Source organism: Heterodontus francisci, chromosome 16, assembly GCF_036365525.1.
Source record: "Heterodontus francisci isolate sHetFra1 chromosome 16, sHetFra1.hap1, whole genome shotgun sequence".
NCBI lineage: Eukaryota > Metazoa > Chordata > Chondrichthyes > Heterodontiformes > Heterodontidae > Heterodontus > Heterodontus francisci.
The window spans coordinates 48,438,408-48,464,270 of NC_090386.1; the positions used below are offsets into that span (position 1 = coordinate 48,438,408).

Sequence of the window (25,863 nt, forward strand, 5' to 3'; positions counted from 1 at the left end):
ACCTCCCTGATGCAGTGGTGCACTATTGACTGTGTGACCCCATTAAGGTCTCTGATGGGCCCCTAAAAGGCTACAGAGGCATCAGGCTTGAGAACCACTGCCACTATGAGGAACAAAGGCATGGGATGTCCACCAGAGCCCATGGGCTCCAGGTCATCCTTGAGCAGGGCACAGAGACGTGTAACCACCCTCTCTATATGCGCAATCTCCTCTGACACTGGTGCTCTGACATCCGATGGCATGTCATGTGGGACCTGTAGATGCATGGCAACTGTAATGGCGGGCTCCCCTTGGGGGCTGCTGCTCACAACTGGGGGCCTCTACGTGGATCACATCTGCCTGTTGATATTGCCTCTGGCGCAAACGGATCCTCACGTGCAGAGGATCACATAATGTAGGATGAGCCATACCTATTTCTGTGTGATAAATAAAGTTGAATCTGCATGTATTCGAAGGTTCCTAACAGGGCATGGATTGGTGTTGAAGGGTTCATCAGCTGCTTTCCTGGATCAACTATGTAGCGTGCCATGACATTGCCCATCTTGACCAACACTCAGAGTGGCACAGCATGACCACATCAAGATCCTACCAGCTGAATCGATTGCCCCCACCATCCATAAAACCTTAATGCTCCTGCCCTTGCTGGCACCCTCCCACACACAGGGTGCCGAGTGGCCATTGCCTCCTCAAAAACACAGAGCATACACTGTTAACGGAGGGATGGTACACAGTACCTCCCTTCATGCCAGCACAGCTTTCCATCCAGTAATCCCAGACCCCCTCCCTTTCATAATGCAGCATGTGACCCCTGTGTATCCCACCCCCCCTCCTCCCTTCCAGAATGCAGAGTTAGACCCCTGCATATCCCTCCCTTCCTTTCCAGAATGCAGAGTGCGACCCCTGTGTAATCCCCCCCCCTCCCTTCCAGAATGCAGAGTTAGACCCCTGCATATCCCCCACTTCCTTTCCAGAATGCAGAGTGCGACCCCTGTGTAATCCACCCCCCCTCCCTTCCAGAATGCAGAGTTAGACCCCTGCATATCCCCCACTTCCTTTCCAGAATGCAGAGTGCGGCCCCTGTGTATCCCCCCCTCCTCCCTCTTACCTTCCCTAATACAGAGTTAGACCCCTGCATATCCCCCCTCTCTTCTCCCTTCCATAATGCAGAGTGAGGACCCGCCAGCTTTTCAGATCGTGAATGGGATGGCACGTGACGGCCGCCCGTTCAACAAAAAATCCAGCAGTGTCGTTGGAGAGGCGGCGGGCTGCATAATCAACATAGGTAAATAATCATTACCATATGTTGATTGTGGTGCCGCTGTCGTGCGGGGGGGGCCGCACCGAGGTCCCGCCGCTGGTAAAATGCAGCAGGCTCGTCTCGACATCGCGGGTTGAGGCTTGCCTCTGCCCGCAGCATTTTACCGGCCCCCACGTCACTATCTATGGCATCGAGGGGCCGGTAAAATTCAGCCCTGTGTGTGTGCCATCCTACTTTACCTGTAGCGTGACCCAACTTTCCAGGTAATGGTGGGGTAACAGCGAAGAGGACAGTTAAAGAAGAATATCATAACAGGGGGTGAAAAATTTTGGAAGTCTTTGTGGGGCCTAAAAAGATCACGATACTCCATTTGCAGCTTGTGTGGAGACAGAGGAAGCAAGAAATTAAGAAGAAAGGAACATCAATGAAGGGAAAAGAATCTCAAGTTTTGAGCATTAGACAGAGCGCAAGAGGGTGGAGTAAAGTTTCAGACCACAGCTATTACTGTTATTGTTTGCGTCAGCACTAAGCTGCATGGTGGTTACAAGTGTCTTTGTGTCAGTGCCACAGCTGTGCATCTGTTTCTGTGCTGACCCAGACCCTAAAAAGACATTTCCTCACAGTCATTACCAGGTTGTGTGCCAGTGACTGCAGTCATGCTTGGTGGCATTTGGCAGGTGTAGCTAACCCCCAGGCTCTGATCTGCCTCATGATCACACTGAGATGCACTGTTTCAAGCAGTAACACTGAAAGCATAGCATAACATGATTAGACTGCTCACAAGGAAGCATTCAACATAATATTTAGTTGGATATTCATCTTAGTGATGCCAATGGGTCTGGGAAAGGTGCCTCCACCTAATCATCTGCTAAAATAAGATGTGTTCACCCTCTGCAGATGTAGTTGTGAGGACACTGGCAGCAGGAATAGGCAGTTGACTGGTGGGGTAAATGGGTGTTGCCCAATCTAGAGAGGTTGGATGTGGTTCTTTCTCCCACTCACCACTCGCAAATATTTCTTGAGCTTGGCCATTTTGAAGCACAATCTTGAAATCTGCTGAATAACGAGGATGACTGTAATTAATGATGACAATGCAACCACTAGGTGACGGAATACTTGGACATGCACAAATGCAGCTTCATGCACTGAAACATCACAGTCTGTGATGTTTTTGCCAGCTGCCGGTAATAAAGATGGCGCTGCTCAATTTAATCACAAAAACAAATGAAACTCAAATTCCCAGTGGCTGCAAACACCACCTCCATTCCCACCCCCAGCAGTACCCCGCTCCCTCCTGCCATGGCACTTCTCTTCGCCACTGCCCCCCGCGCCCGTCTGCTCGCCGCTCGCTCCCCGCCTTACCACTTCTCCCCCATTCGCCTCCCTGCTTCCTTCCCTCTGCTCTGCTCCCCACTCCCGCTCCCTCCCACTTCTGCTCCCCACTCCCTCCCGCTTGCAGTCTTCCTTCTCTCCCCTGCCTATCTTGTCACTCTCTCTCTCCCCCGCTTCCTCCGTGCAGGGAAGAGAGATGGCGATCGTGGGATGGAGTGGGGAGCAGAGACAGGGCAAAGGGAGGAAAAGTGGTGAGATGGGGAGCGAGTGGCTGACAGGTCAGGGTGTGGGGGGGGGGGTGGAGGTGAAGCGGGAACGAGTGGACGACAGGTTGGGGAAGGTTGGATGGGGGTAAAGTGAGGAACGAGTGGCTGAGGAGGGAGAATGGCGAGGCCTATTGGGCAAGAAAGCCTGCAACTCATGGCTTCAGCCGAGCTGAGAGCAAGTAGGTCTAGTGGGTGAGGAAGAGGGGGTGGAAGAGATCGTGGTGGTGGGGGTGTCCAATCATGGAGGAGTGAGGACAGTGCAAATGGTGGTCAAGTGGTCCGATCATCAGGGTGGGAGATAGTGGTCAGCCGGCGGGGTGCAGATAGTGGTTGGTGGGTGTCTGATCGTGGTAGTGGGGAGCAGAGGAGCAGAAGGATCACAGGGGTTGGGTTTACTGGTAGGCTTGCTAGTCCTGGGGGAACATTCCTGCTCCTCCTGGCCTCCAAGCTATGCTGTAAAGGCACTAAATTCATGGATTCAGACTTTCTTGCCTCCTTGCAGCTGGTGATTTCCCAAAGCCGGGGAAACCTAGCCATCTGTGGTTAAAAATAGAATCACTGTTAAAATGAAGGCAAGTAGCCTGATCAAAAGCCACCTCCTGAGAGCGGATCGGTCGCTTCACCTCCGTTAAAACTGAAAGTGGACAGGTTCGAGGCAGGTTGGGCTCTTGTTTCAGAATGTTAGCTTTTTAACCTCCCATCCAAACCATTTTGGGAGTTAAAACTACCCCTACTATTTCCTCTGGTTGGGAGTTATTGACAAGGAGTCATCAATTTAAAACGCACTAAGAGTGCGAGGAGATAGGTTAGAGAAAGCTTAGAATTGTTGGAGCCTGGAATACTTGCAAATTGCAGGAAGAAGTTGAGACAAAGGCATCTCTTAAGGAAACAGTGAATAAATATTTGAAGCTTGGAAGCATAGAGAGAATGGGGCAGTGGGATTAGTTTTGTATTGCTCCAGCAAAGAGCTACATAAACACAAATTGAGTGGCTTACATCTGTATTGTAAATCTTTATGGCTGTAACATCACTTATCTTCCATTGCAACCTTCTGTTCAGAACTAGGTATGACCTTGCCCCCTGAAGTTGTGAATGCTGATGATAAATCAAATAGCTGTTGAACAAAGTGAGAGGAACTGGCTATCCGAGTTTAGACATGACCTACATGAAGAATGCCATGGAATGCTTTCGAGTAGGGAGGAGGAAGCTAAGTAGGAAATTTTTGTTATATTTGTTCTACAAAGCTGCATTTCTTACCCATTTCCAAATTCCCTGTGAAGTTGGTGGCCTCATTCTAGCAATTATTTTCTTTACAACTGAGTGGCTGGTTAGGCCACTCTATAGGGCATTAAGAGTCAACTGCATAGTGCAGAATAGAGCCAAATACAGGCCAGATTAGGTTGAGGTTGCAGATTCTCTTTCCTAAGAGACATTGTTGAAACAATTGAATTTTTAAGACATGCAGTATCTTTCATGTTTATTTATTTTTGAGCCTACATCAGATCAATTGAATTTTGTTTTACATCTTGGAAAGGACTAAAAGGACTTGAATAGAAAGTGTGGAAAGAGAGAGGTTTGCGAGAGACTTCTGAAGGAAGGAAAAGAGCTTACAAGGCAAAGTGCTGTTGAGACTTTCATTGAGAAGAAGTGTAGTGAATAAAAAATTGATCACCAATCGTGGAGTAAGGATTGAACAGTACTTCATTGTGGGAGGTGAAGAGGGTGAGATGGGATTTACAGCTGGAGATCACTTAACAAATCATGAGACTGTGGATGTATTTGCAAATGAGAATGACCACCTTTATCTCAGTGAGCTGGGAGACAGGGAGTCAATGAAGTTCACCAATGACAGTACTGATAAAAGTGCAGGACTTTTTGTGAGAAAGGACTGCTATCATGAAGTTGCAAATTAATTGGAATTTGTAAAGGTGGACAAAAGAACGCAAGGGAACAAAGAATTTTAATTCTGGAGATGATGAAAACATAACCTTTTCCCTTTCAAAACTATAGTGAATAGGAGTTTGAAATTATCAGCACGCTAATGATGACAAATGTTGAGTAACAATGAGCCATGGACATGGAGAGGTAGACACAAAATTAGGAGGTGACAATGCAATTGAGGATCCAGGAAGAGATGGGGTACTGTGAGACTCCTGGGTTTGTTACAACTCTGATGTTCTAGGCATAGTAACTCCAAACATCCCTGTAATAGCTGGAACTGTATCAAAACAGTGGCTGCCAGCACCTGCCTGTTCACAGGCACTTGCTGAATTCTTTGTGAGTTCTGACTACGGTAAGAAAATGCGCAGCCACTCTTTCCATCCTTTACAGCCACACCACGGATGCTGCATGCCACATGTGAAATCTGCTGGGCTGCTATAAGAATAGGCCATATAGTATTTACAATCTGAGTCAAGCCCACCATGTTCTTTACAAATGATCTCCATGTCTGTTCTATCTGACACCAACTGAATTTTGTGCATAGGTCTCCAAGGTCCCAATGGCAACAGTCAGAATGCTTGTGAGAAAATATTGTTCTGTATTTCATCCTTTCGCTACATTTGGCTCACCTGCAGATGCTTTGAAGATCAGACTCACTCTATGGTGCTTTATCTTTGAGAAAGTCCCTCCTGCAGCACTGCAGTGATGTCCGAGGTGCTTTGCTGCACAGTCTTGCACAAGTGCTTTGGCCTATTTATGGCCTACACTTAAGGTTGAACCTAATTTCTTGCGCTCTTGCATCAACTCACATTTGAAAGTAGGCCCAGTCAGATAACAATCCGTTGCTCATGTTGTGAGGACTCACTGTTGACTCACAGCCTGCTGTGGTCTGTCATCTTCATGTCCTGGCCTTCCACTTGTTCCTCCTCACCTGTGGGTGTTGTTTTACCCAGTGCCCCTTTCATGAACTCACTAGTTGCCATCTCTGGGGTGCTTTTGGTTGGGCTGGTGCTGGGTGCAGGCAGAATCCTTGTTATAGCCTGCTTTATGCACAAGAAACAGTAATGCCAATGTGTCCTGGGCCCTCATCTTCAGAGTAACCTTGAGAAAGTCGCACATAAGTGTGGCCCAGGGGAAGAGGAGGACAGGACAGAATGAAAAAGACATGAAAATATATTGGCAGGTAACATCACGGAAAACCCAAAGATGCTTTAAGAGCAAGAGGATAACTAAGGAAAGGGTAGGGCCTGTTAGAGATGTGCAAGGTAACTTATGCGTGGATGCGGAAGATGTGGGCAGGGTTCTTAATGAGTACTTTTTCTCTGTCTTCACAAAGGAGAGGGATGATGCAGACATTGTAGTTAAAGAGGAGGAGTGTGAAATATTAGATGTGATAAGCATAATGAGAGAGGAAGTACTAGAGGGTTTGACATCCTTGAAAGTGATAAATCACCAGGGTCGGACGGATTGTATCCCAGGCTGTTAAAGGAAGCCAGGGAGGAAATAGTGGGAATAGTGAGAAAATAGTGAGAATAATTTTCAAATCCTCATTAGATACAGGTGAGGTACCAGAGGATTGGAGGCCTGCAAATGTTGTACCATTGTTTAAAAAGGTCAGTCTGACCTCAGTGGTGGGTAACTTATTAGAATCAATTCTGAGAGATAGAATACACTGTCACTTGGAAAGGCACGGATTAATCAGGGTTAGTCAGCATGGATTTGTTAAGGGAAGGTTGTGTCTTACTGACTTAATTGAATTTTTTTTGAGGAAGTAACAAGGAGGATTGATGAGGGTAGTGCAGTTGATGTTGTTTACATAGATTTTAGTAAGGCATTTGACTGGTTCCACAGGGCAGATTGGACAGAAAAGTAGAAGCCTATGGGATTCAGGGGAATGTGGCAGGTTGGATCCAAAATTGGCTCAGTGACAGGAAACAAAGCATAATGGTCGATAGATGGTTTTGTGAATGGAAAGTGGTTTCCAGTGGCATTCCACAGGGCTCAGTGTTGGGTCCCTTGCTGTTTGTGGTATATATTAATGATTTGGACTTAAATGTGGGAAGCATGATTGGGAAATTTGCTGATGGCCCAAAAATTGGCCTTGTAGTTGATGGTGAAGAGGATAGCCGTAGACTCCAGAAAGATATTAATAATTTGGTTGAGTGGGCGGAAAAGTGGCAAATGGAATTCAATCCGGAGAAGTGTGAGGTAATGCATTTGGGGAGGGCAAACAAAGCAAGGGAATATACAATAAATGGGAGGATATTGAGAGGGGTAGAAGAAGTGAGAGACCTTGAAGTGCATGTCCACAGGTCCCTGAAGGTGGCGGGACAGGTAAATATAGTGGTGAAGAAGGCATATGGAATACTTTTTTTTATTGGCCGAGGTATAGAATACAAAAGCAAGGATGTAATGCTGGAACTGTATAAAATGCTGGTTAGGCCACAGCTGGAGTATTGCGTACAGTTCTGGTCACCACATTACAGAAAGGACATAATTGCTCTGGAGAGAGTACAGAGGAGATTTAAAAGAATGTTGCCAGAGCTTGAAAATTACAGCCAAGAGTAAAGATTGGATACGCTCGGGTTGTTTTCCTTAGAACGGAGCAGGCTGAGGGGTGACTTAATTGAAGTGTACAAAATTATGAGGCGCCTAGATAGAGTAGAGAGGAAGGACCTGTTTCCCCTAGCAGAGAGGTCAATTACCAGGGGGCACAGTTTTAAGGTGATTGGAAGAAGGATTAGAGGGGACATGAGGAAAAACCTTTTCATCCAAAGGGTGGTGGGTGTCTGGAATTCACTGCCTGGATCAGTGGTGGAGGCAGAAACCCTCAATTCATTTAAAAGGTACCTGGGCCTGTACCTGACGTGCTGTAACCTGCAAGGCTATGGACTAAGTGCTGGAAGGTGGGATTAGAATGAGCGACTAGCTTTTCAGCCGGCGCAGACACGATGGGCGGAATGGCCTCTTTCTGTGCCGTAACTTTTCTATAGTTCTAATGACGTAAAAAATGCTATTGCTGGCAGATGGCATCACACCTCCAAACTCAGCCTTGCAAATGCCTTCCAGTTTTCAGAACTTCCAGAGTTTATCACTGAAAGGGATAGTTCTCAAATTGCTACTTATAGCCATTGTACAACACAGAAATATTGCTTAGTGCAAGAGGAAAATGTTTCCCCTTTTATGGGCATGTATCCTCCCAGTCAGCTTGCAGGCCTACATGTCTGTGCACATTTTGCATTTGTAGGGAAACTAGTCAAATAAGGAAGCAGCATTTGTATATTAAAATTCAGCCCTGCCAACTTATGGTCCTGGCACAGGTCCATGCCACATGTCAGCATTACTGCACTTTTTATGGAATCACCAAAATGGAGTTCATATTCGGTGTTGATATTTTGCATTTACTATAGTTATCACAATGCCAGGCTGTGTGTCAAACAAATCATCGCCATTATCACAGCCTTTTTACCCATCTTTCTCCAACCAGTACTGTGCGATATAAGGTTGAGTCATCCCTAACCACCGCTGACCAGTCACTTGGCTGTCCATATTATGTCTTGCTTTCCATTTTTCCTCAACCTGATAGAACTTTATTCTCACTCTAATCAGTTCTGATTAGTTTTCCTAATCCCCTTTATCTCATAAACCCCTCTGTGGCTCTAAAAATGTTGTCATCTCTTCTCATTGTGTTTGGCTGAATGAATTCAAAACATCACTATAACTTTAGCTTTATCCTTTAGTGCATTGTTAATATTAAAATGTACTAATAGCACAGTGGAGAAATCAAATTATGCACATAAATATGCTTGCGTAGCAGGAATAAAACTGAAGTTAGTGACAATGATGCCAGTTCGCATTTGCAAATCTACCATCAATCTGTCATTAAATATGTTATCAGAGGATGCTAAGTGTATGGTCCTTGCTAGCATTGCTGCTTATTCATGATGCTGATGTGCAGTAATGGGGCAATGTACATTAACATATTCTTGGTTGGATGAACACAAAACATTCCTAGAAGCCTGTGCCTTGATTCCCCTTGTGACCAACTAGCAAGTGTGGCATATCCTTAAATTGCCAGAAAAAAGCAAAAACACATTACTTTTAATTAATAGTCCCATCACTTATTTATCAGTTGAATCCTCCTGTCCTGATAATTTAAGTGATACATAAACCACAGGCCATTTGATTTATTAACTCTTCGAGCACTAGAATTATAGCTTTGCTCAGCAGCTGTGGTATTTATTCAAAATATATATTTTTTAATGCTGAAGCTGATGAATAATTTAGAAGTCAGAATACAAATTCACATCTCTTCATTAAGTTGATTAATCCTGATGACAACATTTACTGTCATAGCAGCAATTGGGGTAAAGCCACGCCTTTTCCTATTGAAATTCCATGAGAATAAATGAGTTTAGCCCCCGAAGATATTGTAAATTAAGAAAATTGTATGCAAGACTAAGATGGTATGGTGCTGCAAGGCTCAATTTAAGAAGCTTATCAAAAAACAAGCAGTAATGACCCTCTGTTTTATTCACCCCAGGGTGGTCTTATTGAGCGGGGTATTTCAGGTAAATTTAGAGAGGGAACCTGACATCTATAATGTCGAAGGAATTATTATATCTATTTTATTTAATTATATATAGTTCAGTCAAGTTACTTTTGAGACTTGACAGCAATTTTTTTTATCCTAACAAATACTTTAGAAAGTTTTTAAGTGATTTAGTTTGAGGAATAGCTGTGATTGAAATGAATAGGGGCTATCTGATTTAGCTGTGTTTCTCTCATTCTAATCCTGTAGCCGAATTGTTGTTTGTGGGGCCTTGCTGTGTGAAAACTGGCCACCACCTTTGCTTATATAATAGTCACTCCACTTCAAAGGAGTTTGTTGTATCTGATGTTCTTTTTTGGCAGCCACTGTTTTGATGCACGTCATTCCAGTTAATTGCAGGGACATGTGGGGTCACTACACCGAGAAGATCAGAGTTATAACACTTCCAGGGGGCTCCCAGAATCCTTCCTCTTCCCACTTCCATGAATGCATTGTCCTCTCCACACCTGTGGCTCATTCCTCTTCACATCTTCAGCAAGTCTGTCACCTTTGGCAGCATTTTAGAAACAAAAATCTTTCTAATAATGTTAATCATTCATTAAATATTGGATATCTAAATGTCAAATCAGGCAACAAATATATTGGTATTTCACTAAGTGCTGGTGAGGTGCAGTACCCAAAAAAGTTTGCAGATTGCATTATCCAAAGCTGTGAACTGCCGCAGAATTGAAGCCTAACTAGGCAATGTGAAATGTAATATATTGATTTAATAAACAGCGTACTTTTTCTGCTGTGGTAACACATCAGTTCCAATTACTATTAAAACAAAAGGGTACAGTCATTTCCGTCATTGAGGATAATACACATTGGTTCATAAAAACTCATTGACCGATCAGACCAACCTGACCAATCAGACAAAGATCTAAAATCAGCACGCTCACATCACAAAATTATACATGGGAATTTTTAAAAATGTATTCTCGAATGTGGTTGTCACTAGCAAGGCCAACATTTATTGCCCATCATGTAGTCAGAGCTGCTCATTATTCTGCTATTAACACTCTCTCTGGACTAATATTTTGTCTTTCACCACAAGCATTAACACACTCTTTGCCTTTGTCCCAGGCCAGCTTTGTTATTTAATCTCTCTTGCCCTCTGCCCTATCAAACATATTTCCCTTTGTTCTCTTCCTCACGCCCCCTCCCTTCACTTGCTTAAAACCTAATTCTTTTCTAACCGTTGCCAGTTCTGATGAAAGGTCACAGACCTGAAACGTTAACTCTGTTTCTCTCTCCACAGATGCTGCCTGACCTGCTGAGTAATTCCAGCACTTTCTGTTTTTATTTATTGCCCATACTTTGTTGCACTGAAAGGATGGTGGTGGCCTTCCTTTAACCGCTGCATTCTGTCCTTTCTAGCAGTTTGATACAGCTGAGTGGCTAGCTAGGTCACTTCAAAGGGCAGTTAAGAATCAACATTGGTGTGGGACTGGAGTCACATATAGGACAGACTGGATCCAGAAAGCTGATTTCCTTCCCTCAAGGACCTTCATGAACCACCCGCGGCCTCTGGCTTACTTGTCCGGTAACATAGCTGCTATGCTACTGTAGCCTAGCTAATGAAATGGTACAGAAAAACACATCAGAATGTTACAATGGAAAAAAGTCTTACCCTATAAGCTGTTTTACGGAAAAGAGAGGACATTTTAACACTAAATTTTATGATCATAGTGTTGATAAGAATACCCCTTGTGCAATGGATTATTTACTGGTACATGAAGGTTGCACAATATTTTATCCTGCTTTTGCCCACTTTGAAGGGATGGCAGTTTTGGGTGTGCAACTCAAGTGGATCTTCTTTGGCAATTGATGGCCACCAGAATGGAAACATTTACAAGAGTGGTCACTTGCTTGTACCATTCAACATCTCAAGATCGTCATGTACACTGATGAGACTTATTCTATAAACTGTCTGTTCAATGCCATACAGACAAGGCCATACCTGGTGGCATCCTGTTTCCAAGTCCACCCTGATCCCATCAGCCTAGTGGCACTAAAAATATACTATAGGAATTTTGTGGCCATGAATTGACCTTTGGCCTACATTATTAATATGCTACCTCAGTACACCTTGTCAGTAATATGTTACTGAAATGAACTGCATTATCTTGATTGTAATCTCCTGTACGCTGAATGCAAGATTTTATTCATGCATTACATATTGATTTTAATCCCATTGCTAAAGAAGATATTCACTGTCTCAATGCTCAACATGTATTACATTATGGCAGCATAACATTGAACTCTGTGTCACCAGAGGAAGATTTAAGACCACTTTATCCAGCACTTTTAATGTTTGCTCATGGCAAAGAAGTACGTTCAATAGGCTACGAGAGGGCCACGGCACTAACATTTACCACTTAAATATAGCATCAAATGCCAGAAATTACATGGAATGCCCATCATATTTTGCTATCTTGTCCAAAGACAGGAAATACAATGCTGTCATACCATTAGTTTCAGGCTAAAATCAGTCGTTAGATTTATTTACAAGTAAAATAATGCACAGAAACAGTATGGGACAGCAAATCACTTCTGTAATAAACACTTAGAAACAATAAAAACATAATCAGTCCACAAAGGATCAAAGGATGTTCTTTAGAAAGTATCTTTTACACTATCCACTTGTGGATGAAATAGATGTTTGTAGACATCCTGATGCAATGACAGATGTTTGTGAACTAATTCCTCAGTCTACCTCGGAGTTCAACCTCACAAGTAACCTGAAATAAATACATAAGAGAAATTTCCAGTATTTGTCCTAATCTAAAGACCTCTCAATTATGTATTGTCAATCAATCAAATTCAAAGACACAGTGGAGAATCCTGAATATAGAATGACTTGACAAACCTATGTGCACAACTCATTCAAATGTTGCATGCTTGTTAATGTTTTAACAGTACATAATTGAATCCATATCCGCGCCAATCCATATCCTAGCTAATTCACAGGTCAAACTACAAACAACTTTGTATTAAATTGGGCAAATGGAAGTCAGCTCCCATCTTAACTTGGTACTTTTTTGTCCACTCCCCTAACACAGGGACAAAGCAATTCCCTTAAAGCTACAGTTTTTAAATAATATTTTCCATGTCAATCTAAAGTTATTAAAAAAGGTAATGCAGAAATTTTCCTCATTTAACACTGGATGAAAGATCTGCTTTCATCGCATAGTATTGTACCTTAGTTGTACTGTCCAGAGTAGTCTTATCAGCATGGCTGGCTCAACCCACTGCTCCACATAAGGTAAAGTTAGAGTGCTTATTTGCCTGATCCTGTTCTAGACAAAATACTGTGGTGTTGAAATCTAGCATCATGTCTAATGTTGGATATTAAAATACACATCTGTTCTTCTAGTCTGCCTGTTAGGGGCAAAGGCAATTATTATCAATCTAACAATGTTTATTAGCGATATCATAGGAATCAAATATTGCCCTGAATGTATCATGACTTCTTGCACTGCCTGTGTATTCTTCAATGAAAGAAGAATGGCAGTGGTAACCAAATAATAAATGAATAAAACAGCAATATGACCTCAAGAACATTAATTTCAAAATCCAATCAGATAGTTATGGGTTTCCAGTATTGGAATCTGTAGTTAAAAAAATTGCTTCCTGTTGGAGTTAAAATAATGGCCCAGATTTTGCTGTGGTAATGACGGCAAAACCGTCAACCTTCACCGTCATTACTCCACTGAAACTGACAGCAACTTCGGGAGCTCGGACATGCGCAGAGTAACACAGAAGTCCAGAAGTTGCTGTCAGCGAGTCTACACTCTTCCATAGGGTGTGCTGTCGAGGTTTCCACAGACTGCTATCTCCCTTGCAATCATAAATAGATGAGAACTCCATTCTAACGCTTTTAGGCTTTCTGTAAAAACCCAGAAAAAGTTACACCTTGTTGAATCAGGTGTAACTGGATTTTTAACAGTGTACTAACTTCATAATTACTGCTAAACACCCTCACTGCCCCTGAGAAGCTAATTTTATATTTGTGGATTGTCAAATTGCTCCACAATGATTAAATAATTCTACTTATTTTTAAAAACATAATTTTTTTCCTTTAAAGTCTGTTTATCTTTATTTTAGTTTCTGTCTTACTACAGTCATACTTTTACTTTGTTCTCAGAAAATTTAAATTAAAACTGAAGGGTATTAAGTGTTTTTAACTTCCTGGTTTTCTGTGTGTGAGTACTTTAATGTGATTGGCTGCCTACCTGCTTGCTGACTTCACTGCCAAGACATCTCCTCAATTTGGCACCAGATTCAAACTGCCATTGGGAAAGGAGAAATTCCTGCCGCGCTAGATCTTTGTGGGCCGTTTTCTTGGAGGGCAGCAATGATCACCCTTGTTTTGTTGTTGATTGTAAAATCCAGGCCAATGCCAATCAGAAAATTTAGCAGAAGTGACCAAAATTTGAATCACAGTCTCAACTGAGATTTGTATTCAGCCATTCCCCTAGAAGTGGGTATGCTGTCACCCATGTCATCAACTGAGGCAATCTATCATGGAAGTAATCAACCACCACAGAATTGAATCGTCTGGATCAATGACTAAAGACAGTCATTGGTTGCAGCTTTGGAGATGCATATCTTGGCACCTAATGCTAATTCCAAAACCAATCAGAGGACTCAATAGGACAGCAGAGGATGGAATCATTCTATGAGCTTCTATGATTCATTTACTCATGATAAAAATTTCTTGGAAACCTTAGTAATGTTGAAAATGGATGACTTCATGTCATATGTTATAGGAGAATGAATAATTTATTCACTATCTAGAAATTTCTGGAAGCCCCACTCAAAAGCCAGACAGGTAAGAACCCCACACTAAGAAAGATGGTGTAGATAATGCCTTGTGATGGAGCTAAGAAAACTACTTTAATAAAACTTTAAACAAAATTTACCAAAGAATGGAAAGAGTTGCGAGCCACATTAATGAATTAAAACAATGTTCTGAATGAATATGCCCTTGTCATATTTTTGGATTCATTGCTATTAATGCTGTCAAAGGGAAGACCCTAAAGCAACAGATAAAATTTGTTTTGTATTGAAATTAGATGACAGAACATCTTAAATTTGAATTTTGTATATGCACTATGACAGAACTAAATGCCTAGATGTGTATTTCAAGACATTTCTAAATACCTTCCTTAAAGAAAGGTAGAGTCAATGCATCAGAACTGTGAGGCGGTCACCTTAGGTTCAACCTGCTTGGAGGGATGCACACAGTCGAAATATTTCAATGCTTATATTTTGCTGACTGCTGTTATTTGCTCATTTACAAACTGAGAGTGTTTAGCTGAATTTGTTGTCAGGCCAGTTGCTCAGAGCAGACCGTCATTCAACATGACATGGTGAGGATTGTAACAGATATCATCCATTCCTTCACTTCTAACAGAGCAATTGCTTGAAGACTTGAGCAAAAATGTGTTCTGGAATTGCATCTTGTTGGATCCTAAGATAGACCTGTTCACAGCTTACTCTGTTTTGCATGTAATAGCCCAAAACATTTGAGCGAGTCTAGTGCCTGTGGCATAGCTGATATTGGGTCTTGGGTCGATTATCACAGAGTGGGCGATCTGCTGGCACCTGTTGGACATCCCAAGACATTGCACTGCCAAAAAGAAATGAAAATCTGTCCACTGCAATGCCAGCAGCAATCTTCTGCTAAGTGGTTAAAGGGGGCTGTGAAGTGTGGAGACCGGATTGGGAGGACAGCTGTGGTTGGGAGGGAAGATGGCAGTTGCCGACAATCAGAGAGGGCAGAGGCCAGGATTACGGTCGGGTTGGTGGGAAGGGCGGGATTGGCAAATGAGTTGTTGGGAACGGGTAGCCGGTACTCAGTTCCACATTCAGGGAAGTGTATTTTGAACACTTAGCTTGGTAGTGGTGGGCTGCAGTGGTTCCTTTAAGGACAGCCTGTTAGGCCACATGTAGTCTTAGTTTTGCTGCATGCAGCTGACACCAGCTGCCTCAGGACAAAGCAATACTGCAGAGGGGACTGAGCACATATTTTTTTATCCTTTCCATTATAGCAAGTGGCACACTTTTGGCTTATAATGAACCTTCACTTAATACTTGCCATTTTGGAGGCTTAGGAAGCTGTTTAATGCCCGACGCTATGTGATCAAATTTCCAGGCCAATATGTCCTTGGTGCTTCTCCTTTTGAAACTAGTTTTTTACCTGTATAATGAAAAATCATTGTAATGCTTTTTTGCCATGCATATTTCTTGCTTGGTAGAGCAGTGGAGTATGATAACACCTGCTTCAGAATCCAGAGCTTGCAAATTTGAGTATCAGTTTTGTCTGTTTGCCAATTTCTGTATCATATTTCCCTAACTGTTACTATGGGAATGTCTTGATGGCATCAAATTAAAACTGTCCTTTATCACCTGGTATATATCTTTTATTTGCTGTTAAAGTGAATCTGTGCAGGAGAAGTGAAAAATCTGGTTCTTTTCATGATGCCAACCCTCCTTATTTGTTTGACCTCTTTCAGCCCTGTAACTTTATTTCTCTTGAACTTTCTGTTCCCCTAACTCTGGTGTCTTGTGTCGTCTTCCTACTTTTGGTGGCTGTGTCTTCAACAGCCTAAGCCCCATGCTTTGAAATACCTTCCCTCTCTCTATCTTGCTCCCTGTCTTTAAGAGCAGTACTGAAAAGCAACCTCTTCTGTCATGTTTTTAGTCTTTGCATTTTCTTCTTTGGTGCAGCATCCTTTTTTTGTGATAATAATTTTGCGAAGGGCCTTGGGATGTTTTTCTACATTAAAGATGCTATATAAATGCAAATTGGTGTTGCAGTTGAGGCATTTCTTATTGGCAGTAAATGACGTTACTAGAAAACAGTGACTCCTTTAGGCTAATGGGCTTCATCTTCAATGCATCCCTTCTCATTGATGACTAATTCTGTCTGAATCTCAATCAATACTGAGATACAAAGACTAGAAATGCTACAAAGCCAAATGCTTAACTATTTCTGCATCCCTTCATGCTTGGAATTTAGTGTGACATTTTTTCCAAAAAGGTGAGGTGCACTGCTCTCTGCACATTTCAACTGTGTTGTGGGGTAATCGCATGGGTTGGTATAAATCCACACGAAGATTGTGTATTAAATCTCGATCTTATTGTTCCTCACTGTGGATAAAGAGGAGAAGCTGTGTAAGCTGCAAAGGTAACCATTTAATAAATGGAAGTCTGTGTTTTGCTCATCCGTTAATTCAATTAGAACCAGAGCATACAGGGAATGTTCAGTAGCATCTGTAAGAATCTTGGGTCAAAAACCTTATTTTCCTTGCAATTGCAAACAGTAGGATGTGAATAAGTCACAGACCTGCTGCCGGAAATACTGCAATGGAACAACTGGGAAAAAAAGGCTCTTGCTCTGAAATCTCATATATCAGCCACCGCCAGCGCAAAGCCCACCTCCCCCCCCCGACCCCACCCCCCCCCCACCCGCCACCCCCATTTACGTGGTCAGAACAATGAAATGTTAAGTGCTAAGTGTATCCCACTCAATCACCAAAACCCCATGGAGTTTGTGTGACATTGAATGTACTCAGTTTGAAACTACACGGCCGACAGTATTGAAGCAAAAATCTAAATTGTATCGTTTTTGCAAATTCTGTGATATCGAGAAGCAAGCCCTTTTTCATAAATCAATGAAACAATGATTTACTATAGTTATCTTTTGATATTATTTATGAAAATAACCATAGTACAATGATACCATGGGTAAGACCATGGCAAAAGGCTGATCAGAATCTGCAGTATCTTATTGCAACCTTCATTGCCATCTGGTCATCAGCTGAGAAGACACTGGGTCCTAATCAGCCCTCTGTCTGACCCAATTCATGTTATAAAGTAATTAAAGAGGATGTTGGCAGCATGAAGCAGCACTGTAGTAATTAGCTGTTATCTTTTTTATTCCATGAAATAAAAAGCACAGCAGTTAAGCAGCAAATTACAGGAGAATCCTGATAAATGTATTGCTATCTTATCTGGAAATCGTACCCTTTGATGAAGATTATTCTTGGATTAGGACGCCTACATAATGGGAGTAAATGGGAATGATGTGTTTGAATTTTTTTCTTGCCTGAATTTGTTCAGAATTGACTGCATTTGGGAACATTGCACATGAGAAAAACAATGGGTTATTTCGCAGATATTGTCCAATTTTGCTGCGAAAGTTGGTTTTGAAGTTGGTTTTCATTTTGTCCTGAACATTTGTGCTTGTAAAGTCATGGAGAAAGTGCACAGATTTGGAAGCAAACACAAAAAATTTTATTTTGCCAACACTTGCTTAGAGATGGAATTATTCTGCAGAAATGTTTGTATGCTTAGCAACCATTTGAAATTTGCAAAGAACTGGCCACGCCTTGGCCGAGTCATTGTTGATAGGAAGATAGGCACAGTGTTATGAGAGTACTTCTATTTTTTTGTAAAATATGTTTTAAGGACTTATAGTTGAATTGTAGACATGAATTCATCTGGAATCAATGAAGTAAGGCTGAACTTTTTTTTTAAAAGAAGTCATCAGAAGGTTCCTTGTTTTGGTTTGTAAACAAGTCTTACTGGAAGGCACCTGTCTGTGGAGAATCACCCAACAGGGATTGTTTTTGACTTGGTGAGATGTTTACGAAGAAGTGACAGGTCAAGATTTATAGAGGTCATGAAGTTTGACTTCTGAAATGTCTTTAGTTTCAATTTAAACTGTTACAAAAAGGACAGTTGGTTTTTGCCTGCCAAGGATACCCAGCTCTTCTCTTTCTCTTGAAAAGAAACCCGACCTACAGTGTGTCAGTTTCTTATTTCCAACTGTATTTGAAGAAACCCTGCGTATTTAAATAAACCTGCATGTCAAATGTGTGGGAACTGAAATACCCTTGTTTCTGCATTTCTGCTGTAAGACCTACCTGAAGTCTCCATAGCTGCATTTCTTGGAACGCCTACCCAAACTCATCTTCACCATCGCCTGAAAAGAACTGTTCTAGGAAGATCCCAGTGACAGCCGTCTATACGCACTTGGGATGCCAAACCAAAAACCAAGGACAAGTATTCTGCCTAAGTGGTTTTCTTTGTTTTCTTTGTAAGAGCACTGTAAACACAATCATTTTTATTTTTCTAGTTAACTGATGTGTGTGTGTGTAAGGCGCTAAGATAGATAAGGGGATTTGATAATTTGATTTAGATGTGTATGTTTTACTTAATTATTGTGTTACAACCAAGTGAGAAAGGTGTCTAGAGGTCTTTCTCAGCCTTCACCTGGTCCTACTGTAACAGTACCACCACCTCGTCCCCGTCCCATGGCGCCTTCCCATGCAATCGCAGGAGGTGTAATACCTGCCCAGTTACCTCCTCCCTCCTCACTATCCCAGGCCCCAAACACTCCTTTCAGGTGAAGCAGCGATTTACTTGTACTTCTTTCAACGTAGTATACTGTATTCGCTGCTCACAATGTAGTCTCCCGCTACATTGGGGAGACCAAACGCAGACTGGGTGACCGCTTTGCAGGACACCTCCGCCCAGTCCGCAAGAAGGACTCTGAGCTTCCGGTTGCTTGCCATTTCAACACTCCCCCCTGCTCTCATGCTCACATCTCTATCCTGGGCTTGTTGCAGTGTTCCAGTGAACATCAACGCATGCTCGAGGAACAGCATCTCATTTACTGATTAGGCACACTACAGCCTGCCGGACTGAACATTGAGTTCAATAATTTCAGAGCATGACGGGCCCCCCATTTTACTTTTATTTTTAGTTATTTTTTCTTTTTCTCTTTTTTACATTTTTTACAATTTTTTTTTTTGCTTATTTCATTTCATCCTAGTTTGTTCAGTTTGCTTACCCATTGTTTTTTTTTCATGTTTGTACTTGCTGCTGTTTAATCTTAGGTCCATTAACACCCTATCTGTACTAATGCTTTGTCTTTCAACACACCATTAACATATTGTTTGCCTTTGCTCCATGACCTTTTGGTCAGCTATGTGGCCTTATCCAATCTACACCTTCTCTTTTGTTATCTCTTGCCCCACCCCCGCCTCACTTGCTTATAACCTTTGACATTTCTAATATTTGCTAGTTCCGAAGAAGGGTCACTGACCCGAAACGTTAACTCTGCTTCTCTTTCCACACATGCTGCTAGACCTGCTGAGTGGTTCCAGCATTTCTTGTTTTTATTTCAGATTTCCAGCATCCGCAGTATTTTGCTTTTATCCTACTGCAACAGGGTTTTGTTTTAATCATGCTGTGTTTTAGCTCCCCCTTGGTGAATCCTTGTTCACCGCTTTCCAATTATAAGGCAAAGAAATGAGCACGTACAGGCTTTCTTAGGTTTAAAGAAGAAAAGTGAAATTTATTAAAATTTAAACTCTAATTTGGTTAACGCCTACGGATACACGCCGCGCCGCACGCTGGCATGCATATGTGATACACGCATGCAAATAGAAACAGAAAAGAGCAGAAGAAAAATAGAGAGGTTTGAGGCAATCTCTGAAGAAGGGTTTTTGTTACTGTGTTTCAAGCTCGCTGTAGTCCTTGCTTGTAGGTAGATCTTACATTTTATCTTCTTCGTATTCTTATTAAACTTTGTTCACTGTAGGAGACTTTTCTCTCTTGGGGTACATATGTCTTCAATGGATTCCGAAGCTGGTGAGAGAGATGAGGGCAGGCAGGAGAGAGGTCTTTGCAGTCCAGGAGCAAACAGCTTTCTGCCTTCAAACACTGTTTCTCCAATTTAAAACTCCCCTAGTTGGCCAGTAGGTGGTCACGTGACTGACTGGTTTAACCAGGTCTCTTCTGTGTATTGGGAGCATCTTCGCAATCAACCTGGAATGCTAGCTTCTCCACCTTCAACGTCTGGTAATCAAAAATCCATTGTGGATTAAATTGGAGCAGGGAGTGGCGCCTTTATCCTTTCGATGTATTGTCTGATACTATGCAAATGTCTTTCCAGTCAAGGGTTTGGTGGGTTTTTTTTAAAGCAAGTTCTTTCTTTACTCCAGTAATAGTTGAAAATCAATGTTCATGTGGCGAAATTAATATGCCTCACTCTTGGCAGGTGAGGCCCTACATGACACCTCCACACCCAGGGGAATGAAATGCGATTTGGAAAAAACGGCACATTTCATTAAAAGGTTTGAGAGAAAGATAAGATACAGAAAGAAAAACCATGCATTTCGCACATTCATTTCCATTTATTCATAACTCTTAAGGCTTATTAAAATTGTCTTTTCTGGGTTCCAGGGCTGTTTAATTGACCCCATTTTGCCATCCCAGTAACCATATGGTTCTTTGGGGAAGCTTTTCTTCAGTTTGCCCATTGCCATGATTGCCTAGGGTCTTGGTCTCTGCTTGGCAATGTATTTTCCAAGCGAGTTAGTAGTGGGCAGGTCTATCCTGAATTCTCTTTCAGTGCTTTGCTGAGTCATGCAAAGGCTTTTGACTTCAGGTGGTTCCCTGTTCCTCTAACTGTGGGGGAGGATTCTTTGTTAATCTGCCCTTTGTTCTCTGGGACATTCCTGACTGCACTCTCCTGTGGCATTTCCATTAGGTGAGGCATCACCCTCACGGTTTCTGTGCCCCCTAGAGGTCTCTCTTTGTCTCTGCAGGTTCCCGTAATGCTGATGGCAACTCTGGTGGGGTGCTTCTAGAGTCTGCATTCGCATAGGAGGATGTGGGGTCTAACTTCACATTTTACGGGGTTGGCTGACCAGACAGTAAGGGTTTCCATCTGGTATTTATCCCGGACTTCCTTTACCCTACCCTCTTGGTCACTTTTTCTCTTTCTCTTTTTAAACTTTTGACAGCCGTGTGCCTGCCTGTCTCCTATTGTTCTCAGCAGGGAACCGGCATGCACAGCCACTGTAGTCTCGTGGGCCCTTCTTAATGTTTTTCTCCGGTACCTCTGTGGCACCACTAACTGGTGAACTACTGTCCACACCTTGCCCTCAGGTCTATGAGGAGAACTCCATTTCCTCATCAGTACCTCATTCTTTAAATAGTAGCAATCAGGAACTCCCTCTGCTTCACTTTCAGACTGGGCAGCCTGTGCTAACTCTCGCAATACTGGGTCGGCTCGCTGAGCCTCAGCTAGGGAAAATCCATTTAATCCATTCTCTGGGTCTCCTAACCTTCCAAAGAAAGTCTCCGACAGGCAGCCCTCATGGTCATCTGTCTGCAGTGCCAATTCAGTCTCCTCTGGGGGAGCTGGGTTGATTATGGCCGGATCCACTGCACATTCAGGGAAACTGTGGGGAACTTTCTCCTGCCACTGCCCTGTCTCTTTGAATTCCTGCGGTCTTTCTTTCACTACTGGTGGGGCTACCACCTTCACCCCCGCCAGATCATTACCTAGGAGCAGGTCAACCCCATCCACAGGCAAACAAGGGACAATCCCTACGATCACCATCCTGAAACTAGGTCGCACTCCACGTGCACCCGGTGTACAGGTACAGGCATACACTGCCCTCCAATACCATTCACCACCATTTTAGTGTTCACTGCACTGTCTGGGGGAATGGTCAGGCCTTTTCCCAGCAAAAGGGATCTTGTGGCCCTTATGTCCGTGAGAATCACTCTGGTCTTGCTTGCCCAACTCGAGGGGTATGGGGTTACTTTCTCTTCAGACACGAAATCCCAATAATCTTCAGGAATCCTATTCACTTTTCCTGCAGTGGCCGTAGTAAGCTCCCTGGGTTGCACTCTTACTGCAGTTAAAGCCACAGCTTGTTTTGTGCTTTCCATCATAGTCCTATCTTCACTAAGCGGGTGTGCCCTGATGAACTCTACCAGTTTCCCCTTTAGTTTCCAGCAGTCATCTTTTAAATGCCCTGCTTACAATGGAAGCACACAGGTCTCCGGGTCTCACTCTTGCTCAAAGCACCTTCCTTTTTGGCTGGAGGAGGGCCCCTTGTGTCTCCTGCTTTCCTTTCTCTCCCCAGAATGCCTGGGCGGATTTCACCCTCCCACTCTATATCCTTTTCGGATTTGTGGGGGTGATTAGGAAAGGATCTCCCCTGGAAAACCAACTTATTAATTAAAGCAAATTCTTCGGCCAGAACGGCTGCTTGCCAGGCTCCCTGAACCCGCTGCTCCTCGACATGGGTCTTTATTGAGAATGGGAGAGAGTTTTAAATTCCTCTAACAGAATTACTTCTCTGACAGTCTCCTAGCTGAGCTATATTTTAAGAGCCCTCAGCCACTGGTCAAAAGCCAGATGTTTCCTTCTTTCAAACTTCAGATAAGTTTGATTAGCTTGCTTTTTGAGGGCTCTAAACTTTTGGTGATAGGCTTCGGGTACTAATTCATATGCCCCGAGGATAGCATTTTTGGTCAGTTCATAATTTGATGTACAAGGAATAAACCTCATGGGCTTTTCCAGTTAGCTTGTTTTGTATTAAAAGAGACCAAGTCTCAACTGGCCATTTCAGCTGCCTTGCCAGTAACTGAAAAGGCACAAAAAACACTTCCACATCTTCCTCATTGAATTTTGGAAATAGTTGAGTGAGTTTTAGCATTCTGCTCCTCCATGTTGGCCATGCATTCACTGGGGTTACTCTGTCGCCCCCTAGTTAACTCAAGCCGCTTCAGCTCTCTTCGGATTCTTTCTGGAATATTCTTTCTCTTTCTCTCTCTCTCATTCCATTTCCTCAAATTCAAGTTTTCTCTGTTCCAATTGTATCTTTGCTAACAATACCCTGTCGGAGTCTGTTTGTAACACTGCTTCTGCTTCTTCAGATTCAAGAGAAAAATGGTTGGCCACTAGTCTTTGGAGTTCAGACATCCTAGCCTTGCCACATACAGTGATCCCATGCTGCTCAGCCATTTTCCTCAACTCCTCCATAGACAGGGCTTTTAACTTATCCCAGGTTACTTCACCCTGGCTTGGAGTGCGACTAGCTTCAGTTGCAGACATGTTAGTATTCAATCACACACAACCACAAGAAAACCTGTATTAATCTTGCTTTTTTTTGATTGGAAACAATTTGGTTTCCCACTTAAAATTTCTCTTGTTTGTCTGTGGGCCAATTCCAGACCCTAGCACCCAAACCTCTGTTACGACCAGGTGAGGAAGGTATCTAGGGGTCATTCTCAGCCTTCACCTGGTCTTACTGTAACAGAGTTTTGTTTTAAACACACTGTGTTTTAGCTCCCCCTTAGTGAATCCTTGTTCACCGCTTTCCAATTATAAGGCAAAGAATTGAGCATGTACAGGCTTTCTTAAGTTTAAAGAAGAAAAGTGAAATTTATTAAAACTTAAACTTAAACTCTAATTTGGTGAACGCCTACGGATACACACCATGCCCCACGCTAGCATGCATACACGATATGCACAGGCAAATAGAGACAGAAAAGAGAAGAAAAATAGAGAGGTTTGAGGCAGTCTCTGAAGAAGGGTTTTTGTTACTGTCCTTCGAGCACGCTGCAGTCCTTGCTTGTAGGTAGATCTTGCTTTTCCTATTCTTTGTATTCTTCTTAAACCTTGTTCACTGTCGGAGACTTTTCTCTCTTGGGGTTCATGTGTCTTCAATGGATTCCGAAGCTGGTGAGAGAGATGAGAGCAGACAGGAGAGAGGTCTTTGCAGTCCAGGAGCAAACAGCTTTCTGCCTTCAAACACTGTTTCTCCAATTTAAAACTCCCCTAGTTGGCCAGCGGGTGGTCACGTAACTGGTTTGACCAGGTCACTTCTGTGTATTGGGAGCATCTTCGCAATCAACCTGGAATGCTCGCTTCTCCACCTTCAATGTCTGGTAATCAAAAATCCATTGTGGATCAAATTGGAGCAGGGAGTGGTCCCTTTGTCCTTTTCATATACTGTCTGTTACTATGAAAATGTCTTTCCAGTCAAGGGTCTGGTGTTTTTTTTTTAAAGCAAGTTCTTTCGTTACTCCAGTAACAGTTTAAAATCAATGTTCATATGGCGAAATTAATATGCCTCATTCTTGGCAGGTGGGCCCCTGCATGATAATTGCTGAAGACTTGTTTTACAATAAACTGATAATTTTGTTGTTTATTAAAGAAACCTGTTGGTGTGTTTTATTCTGGGAAAAATAGAGTATATGATTGACCATATTGGTCAGTGGGAAAATTTAAGTATATGTTGTGACCTGTGGAAAAGTGGGCCTAGAATAAACAGTGCACTCCTCCAGCCTTGGTTGTAACAACAGGTGTACATCACTCAGCTTCTTAATAAAAGCAAAATATTGCGGATGCTGGAAATCTGAAATAAAAACAAGAAATGCTGGAAATACTCAACAGGTCTGGCAGCATCTGTGGAGAGAGAAGCAGAGTTAACGTTTCAGGTCAGTGACCCTTCTTCAGAACTAGCAAATATTAGAAATGTAAAAGGTTATAAGCAAGTAAAGTAGGGGTGGGGCAAGAGATAACAAAGGAGAAGGTGTAAATAGGACAAGGTCACAGAATAGCCCACCAGAAGGTCATGGAGCAAAGGCAAACAATATGTTAATGGTGTGTTGAAAGACAAAGCATTAGTACAGATAGGGTGTTAACGGACTGAAAATTGAACAGCCGCAAGTACAAACGTGAAAAAAACAGTGAGTAAGCAAACTGAACAAACTGAGATGAAATAAAATAAAATAAACACAGAAAAAAAACATTTAAAAAGGAAAAAGAAAAAAATAACTAAAAATAAAAGTAAAATGGGGGGGCCCGTCCTGCTCTGAAATTATTGAACTCAATGTTCAGTCCGGCAGGCTGTAGTGTGCCTAATCAGTAAATGAGATTCTGTTCCTCGCGCATGCGTTGATGTTCACTGGAACACTGCAGCAATCCCAGGACAGAGCATGAGAGCAGGGGGGAGTGTTGAAATGGCAAGCAACCAGAAGCTCAGGGTCCTGCTTGCGGACTGAGCGGAGGTGTTCCGCAAAGCGGTCACCCAGTCTGCGTTTGGTCTCCCCAATGTAGAGGAGACCAGCTTCAGCTTCTTAAGCCTGTTCTTCCATTTTATTGGATCATGGCTGATATGTGCCTCAACTCTAATTATCCACCTTTGCACATTATTCTTTGATACCCTTACCCAGCAAAATCTAAAGATCTCAGTCTTGAAAATGTCAATCGACTTTGCACTTTGGAAAGAGAGCTCCCGATTTCCACAACTCTTTGTCTGAAAAATTCCTTCCTGATTTCACTCCTAACTTTGATGTTTGCCTGACTTAAATTTAAGATGCTGGTTTCTGACTCTTCCCTTCTCCCTGTATATTACAATGGATTTATATTAGTTTAGTCGTTGAGCAGTTCCATTCTCCAACTTAAAAATAAAATTGCTCAGACAAGCAGCTGTCCTAGTTTAGGCGACAGGGTTTGGAGGGGGTGTCATATTGTCTAAAAGCTGAAAACAGATGCTAAATGAGCACACTGCTAATTAGACTAGCCCATTTGAAAGTCTGGATTTAGCACACAATTTTGCTCCTAATTGCTGATTGCCAAAATTTGA

The 25,863-nt window shown here is 42.6% G+C and overlaps 1 protein-coding gene across 8 annotated transcripts in view; it reads left to right on the forward strand.

Annotated features, from left to right (window-relative positions):
• LOC137378079 (teashirt homolog 2) overlaps positions 1-25,863 on the forward strand; it is a 570,240-nt gene that overhangs the window by 384,535 nt on the left and 159,842 nt on the right. The window contains exon 4 of one of the 8 annotated variants that reach the window (XR_010976547.1): positions 3,916-4,067. The exons of the other annotated variants lie outside the window; for them this stretch is intronic. The gene's annotated coding sequence lies outside the window, so the exon portion shown is untranslated. The remainder of the gene's footprint in view (positions 1-3,915; positions 4,068-25,863) is intronic. 8 annotated transcript variants of the gene reach the window in all.